The sequence below is a fragment of the Kogia breviceps genome, chromosome 6 (genome assembly GCF_026419965.1).
Source record: "Kogia breviceps isolate mKogBre1 chromosome 6, mKogBre1 haplotype 1, whole genome shotgun sequence".
NCBI classification, from domain to species: domain Eukaryota; kingdom Metazoa; phylum Chordata; class Mammalia; order Artiodactyla; family Physeteridae; genus Kogia; species Kogia breviceps.
The window spans coordinates 115,574,969-115,580,770 of NC_081315.1; the positions used below are offsets into that span (position 1 = coordinate 115,574,969).

The 5,802-nt window shown below is 38.0% G+C and overlaps 1 non-coding gene across 1 annotated transcript; it reads left to right on the forward strand.

The window, feature by feature from the left end:
* Positions 1 to 5,182: 5,182 nt before the first annotated feature.
* On the forward strand, positions 5,183 to 5,298 carry LOC131759053 (U5 spliceosomal RNA). Its single transcript, XR_009336383.1, has one exon. It is a non-coding gene; the product is annotated as a U5 spliceosomal RNA (small nuclear RNA).
* Positions 5,299 to 5,802: the final 504 nt, after the last annotated feature.

Sequence of the window (5,802 nt, forward strand, 5' to 3'; positions counted from 1 at the left end):
TATTCAGGAAACAAACTCAAGGATAAAAAAGCATATGGTAAACATATGCTGGTGTCATACATGTTGGTGGTTTCACAAAATAAGTAATATATATGTGAGCCAAGCAGATAGTGACTAATGGTATGTGCTGTCCAGGCATTCCATGATTTTGCATTTTGTTTCTTCTATTAGTTGTCAAAATATTCTTGTAAGCCCCCATTGCATTTAAAAATATATTAAGATTTAGACATCAGTTCAAACACCTTTCTTTACGAAAAGAACTACTCTTTGAGAATGTAAACAAAAATCTACAATTTCACTTTTTGTGTGAGGTTTTCTTAAATATAAATAATAACCATATCTGTTTTCAGAATTAACACTTTCACAAAACAAACAAAAGAAATCTTTTCAAATGTAAATACTTTTCAAAGAAACAAAGTATACTGCAGTTAGAAAATCAAAATCCTTTACAGTATATGAAACAGTCTTATTTAATTATTATACCTTCCAAAAACTAAAAAAAAAAACTTCACTTTTTAAGAGGGCCCTTTTCATTTCAATGTCAAGCTTTATTTGACAGCATTAAGTGGTACTGGAATACTATCTGGTTTTTAAATAGTCATATCAATCTATTTCTTAAATTTGAAGGAAACAGGAAGACAAACATGTTAGATTTGTGTTATTTAATTTTTTGTTTCTTCTGAAATCTGAAAATTTTTACCTTTTTCAACTTGAGCAAAAGACTCAAAACTGAGAGAAATTAGAATAAAAGAGGTCTCTTGGGTTATCTGTACATCTTCAATGAAGTTGAATGACACTGAAATTATATTTCTGAAACCACAGAAAATAATAATGCAAAAAACATACATCTAAGAATCACAAAAGCATTCAAAATATTAATTCCCTAACTATTTAGCATATTTACTAGTCATTTCTAACACACATGAAAATGAATTAGGAACATATTTAAACTATCATTGTTAGAACCCAAAATATTGCTTTGACATAAAAGCACGAAAAATTAACTATTCCAATATTTACTTCGGGAAGTTTTTATTTATTTTTTTTTATTTTTGCAGTATGCGGGCCTCTCACTGTTGTGGCCTCTCCCGTTGCGGAGCACAGGCTCCGGACGCGCAGGCCTAGCGGCCATGGCTCATGGGCTTAGTTGCTCCACGGCATGTGGGATCTTCCCGGACCAGGGCACGAACCCGTGTCTCCTGCATCGGCAGGCGGATTCTCAACCACTGCGCCACCAGGGAAGCCCACTTCGGGAAGTTTTGATAACAATTTTTTTGCATTTGTTTAGGAGAATGTTGTTGCCTTATCGTTTCCTTTGTAAATTATTATAACTTATCTAATTCCAACTTGATACTCTCTAATCAATCTTCCACACTTCTACCAAAGTCATATCAGGAGGTATGACTATGTCCTTCTGCTTAAATGGTTCCCCATTCTTTCAGGATAAAATTCAGCTTGCTGGAGTACACACCACTCATGGCTTTGCATCATCTGACTTCTGTCTCCATCTTACATTATTTCCTGTCATACCCCATGCCCTTTCCCTACCTATTTGCAATTGCCCAAATGATCACTCTAACTCACCTTTTTATGTGTTTATTTGTTTACATGTCATTTCCTCAACCTAAAATATCCTTCCTTCCCATATTAACCAGATTTAATCCTCATAATATTTCAAGATTCAACTCAAGAATCATTTCCTCCTAGAAGTCTTTATGGACCACTTCTCCCTTCCCCTACTCTGACGTCCATTTCCAATTAGCAACTCCCTCACTGACATACACATAGCAAACTTTAAAATACAAAAGGCCAACAGACTGCAATGCAGAAAAATTAATTTCTGAATTCATGGTTACCTAATGCCAAATCTATTCTTGCTTTGTTTTTCTTCTTGGGACTACCCAGTATGTGTGCCTGTACACACACACACACAGACACACAAATGTGACACCAGCACTGGTGTCAGAGGCCCAATGAGGAGCAAAGGCCAGCAGGTGAGCACTCAATATAACTGTCCCGTTTCCACCATTTGTTACAGATCCCCACCCTTATTGTTTTTTGTTTGTTTGTTTGTTTGTTTTTGCGGTACGCGGGTCTCTCACTGCTGTGGCCTCTCCCGCCGCGGAGCACAGGCTCCGGACGCGCAGGCTCAGCGGCCATGGCTCACGGGCCCAGCTGCTCCGCGGTACGTGGGATCCTCCCGGACCGGGGCACGAACCCGTGTCCCCTGCATCGGCAGGCGGGCTCTCGACCACTGCGCCACCAGGGAAGCCCCCCCACCCTTATTGTAGTCACAGAGATAAGGTTATTTCACTCTGACTTCCTTGGGTTACTATCCATTCTGCTTACTTATGGCCCCTTTTTTTGGAGATGATATTCTCTGATTAATACACAATCATCATTTTATACTATTGGATCATAAACTCTCTTACAGATACCACCCCAGTTACTTTGGGATGGTTAGAATCACTGCAACTCCTACTTTCCTTGTGGGAAACACCCATATACATACTTCGTGATCATCAAAGCTACTCAAATCACTTTCTAAACATAATTATTCACTAATTCAGTTAGTATCAGACAAAGCGAAGTCTGATGTTACACGTTCTGCTGCTAATTCACATCTATTTTAACTTCTGGAGCATCCGCTAAGTTCTGGAGATAAACTAGACTATAAGAAGCAAACACAGCTGCATTTCAATGTTGAACTTACAGTTTTGTCAGAACGAATCCCCATTTTATAAAACTGTCATCTGATTATTTGAGAATTGGATGCAAGAATTAGGTTCAACACTGAAAGAAGAAAGTCCACAACCAGTAGCGAAAATAATTTTCAACCCTGAAAGATCCTACATACATAGTTACAAGGTAAATAATACATTTTCACAGGCACACAGAATTAGCCCAAGGCCCCAACTGTGATTTACATTGGGTGGGAACAGTTAAGATGTAGCCATGGTCATGAAGAAAGGGGCTATCTGGAGGCCCACCTGTGTCAGCATCAGGCCACACATGCCCTTCCTGACAATGCATTCCTGTGCTGACATACTTCTCTGTGACTCGCCCAACTACTCTTGTGGCCTGGAGTCAGACTGGTATTCCAGCTGAAAGTTTTAATAAGTACCGGAAAGAGGAGCTAAGCATTTGGAAGCACTTACTTGGTTTTTGTTTCTGGAGCAAAGCACTCTAGGACTCTGGGAAAGGAAGGAATGTGTCTTGTTTTTAGATAGCAAAGTGTTGAGATGCCAAGATGTGAAATGGAAAAAAGATTAAGGCCTAGAAGAAAGTCAGTTTTAAGTGTCTGCCAGATAGAAATGAATCTGATCATCCTCTCTTACTTTCCATTTTGGTTTTGAATCTGACAGAAACTTTTTTGGTTAAGGAGGGATCTACCTAACTGAGCAAAAAATTGGGTGTCTTGGTTATAGAGAAGCCGACATAAAAGAGCTGAAAATTACTTTGCTATTTCTAAGTAATTATCCATGTGTCACTATGTCATATCAAAAACCAACAGAAATGTTATTTTAGTATGGATTGATTTTTTTTTTCTATTTAGGACTGAGTTTTCTTTGTAATCACTAAAAATTTAAAGATGAGGGACAGGAAATAATAATTAATTGAATAACCTCACTTTCCTTCCCCTCGTTAACCTTTCCAAACTTTAACCAACAGTGTTCCCTGCTCACAAAATCCATAAAGATCCATAAAGAATTGGGTTTATTCACAGTGCAAAGATGCTTCGTGAAATGCACAGCCTTGGCTCTACGTTTATTAAAATAATCTTCCTAAGTTGTAATCTTTTAAAGAATCCAGGCCCAAAAGAAAAAAAAAAAAAAAAAAGAATCTGATATATAAAGGATAATTTGAATACTCTTGAAATCACAAAAAAAGTAAAATAACTTTAATTGCCTTTAGGAAGGATGGTTACATTGCATTTAGAAAGGATGATTTTCACCTGTGGTAACTTTTATAAGCCAGTTATATATCCATTCGATGTATATTCTCTGATTATTTTTTACACTGGAAGTAAGTTTGGAAATGTTTTAAAGAGAAGAGTCAAAAAGTATACAATCATCCCTAGAATTTTAGAATGTCACCAACATTACAATTCTCCACATGACTTTGTAATTTTATTTTTGCCATTCAGTTTTCTTCGTCCTCACAAGTAGAATCAGGTAAGTGGAGATAAGGGGCAGTGATACACATATTGATAGTGTTAGGTTTAAGAGATGTATGAAGATGGGAAAGTGTGGAGTGTTGAAGAGGAAAGCAATTCTTTTTCAGACCATGCTGATTCTCAATCAGCAGAGCACCAGACAGAGGTAAAACACAAGTACGCTTGGAAGGAATAAACCACGTTTTTGGACCACATTTCTTTTAGATAATTTTCACCTTCTCACCAAATCTACTTCCACAGCGATAATTAGTGCAACCGGCTTTACAAATAAGGAAACCAAGCCCCAGAATCAGTAAAAGTCATAAAGCTATTAGGAGCCAAGACTCAATTTCCTGTGTGTTTTCTATTATGCCATGTTGTCTCATTATTCTATGTTTTTCTTAATGAAAGAATGATGAGATCATAATGAAAATCAACACAGTTTGGAAGAAAGCTTCCAGTGTTCAAATCTGGAATGTTCTCTCAGAGTAACAATTGAATCCAGAACATTCTCTCACAGTAACAATTGAAATCCGTAAGGTCCTCTCAGAGTAACAGATGAAAACTCAGTAATCAGGGCTCTCAGTGCAATCTTGTTCCAAATACTTCTGAACTAGCTAGAGGAATTAAGGACTGGGAAGAGCTTATCTGGGTCCTCCTAACCATGCAGGAGGGCAGATCAAAGTGAGCACTCAACAGCAGATACTTTAAAAAAGTGAAACGGGTTCTGCAGACCAAATAAAAAGTGACACTACTGTTCTCCCCCCTTTTTCTCAACCTTTGTCCCAGCTGTCTTCTCCTAGAGCAGATACCATGAAGAAGACACTTTAGGGAGCATGATTTGATAGCCCTGATGCTGAGGCTCTGGTCTAGTGAGAATTCAGAGGTCAGGTTGGATTTCTGCATCGTTAACATTCAAATAAAAGGGTTATGGTATACCAACTGCATCCACTCTGCCTTGAAACCAAGGCACATGGCGCTTGCACGCCTGTCAGGGCCTGTTCCTCACTGCTCCATCTCCTCCTGTCACATCAAATTCTCTTCAGATCGAATAAATCTTTCGCCTTTTACTAAAGACTTCCATAGAGAGGAACAAGTCTGAGTCTCATAGCAATTTTTTGAGGCCTTGCCCTGGCAAGGCTACTTACTGATGTCCAAATGAAAGAATTATTGTGTTTTTTGCTTCTAACAGCAAAGCTACTTGCTAGTTTCTGCTAGTTATTTAACATATGTGTGTATATTAAAGCAAGGAGGATTTTCTGGGAATCTGTGTACAAATAGGGTGCCCGGTTTCAATCGAACTGGATCCCGCATGCATGCTGCAACTAAGACCCAGTGCAGCCTAAATAAGTAAACAAATAAATAAGTGAATATTTTTTTTAATGCTGAGCTTTCTTCTCGTTGGCTCATTTCCTACTCAGATCTGCTTATAGGAGGGAGGGTCTAAGCATTATTGATTCACCTACTTTTTCTTGCTTAGAGAGAGTTGTTATAACAGTACTAGGAATTAAAACACCCTTGCAGCTAGGTCTTGATCAGTAAAACAGTACTCAAATTGTCTCCTCATAACAGACTATTCTAAGCCAAAACACTCAGGGTAGCTCTAACCACAGTAATATTCTTTAAAAATACCTTCCATATAAACT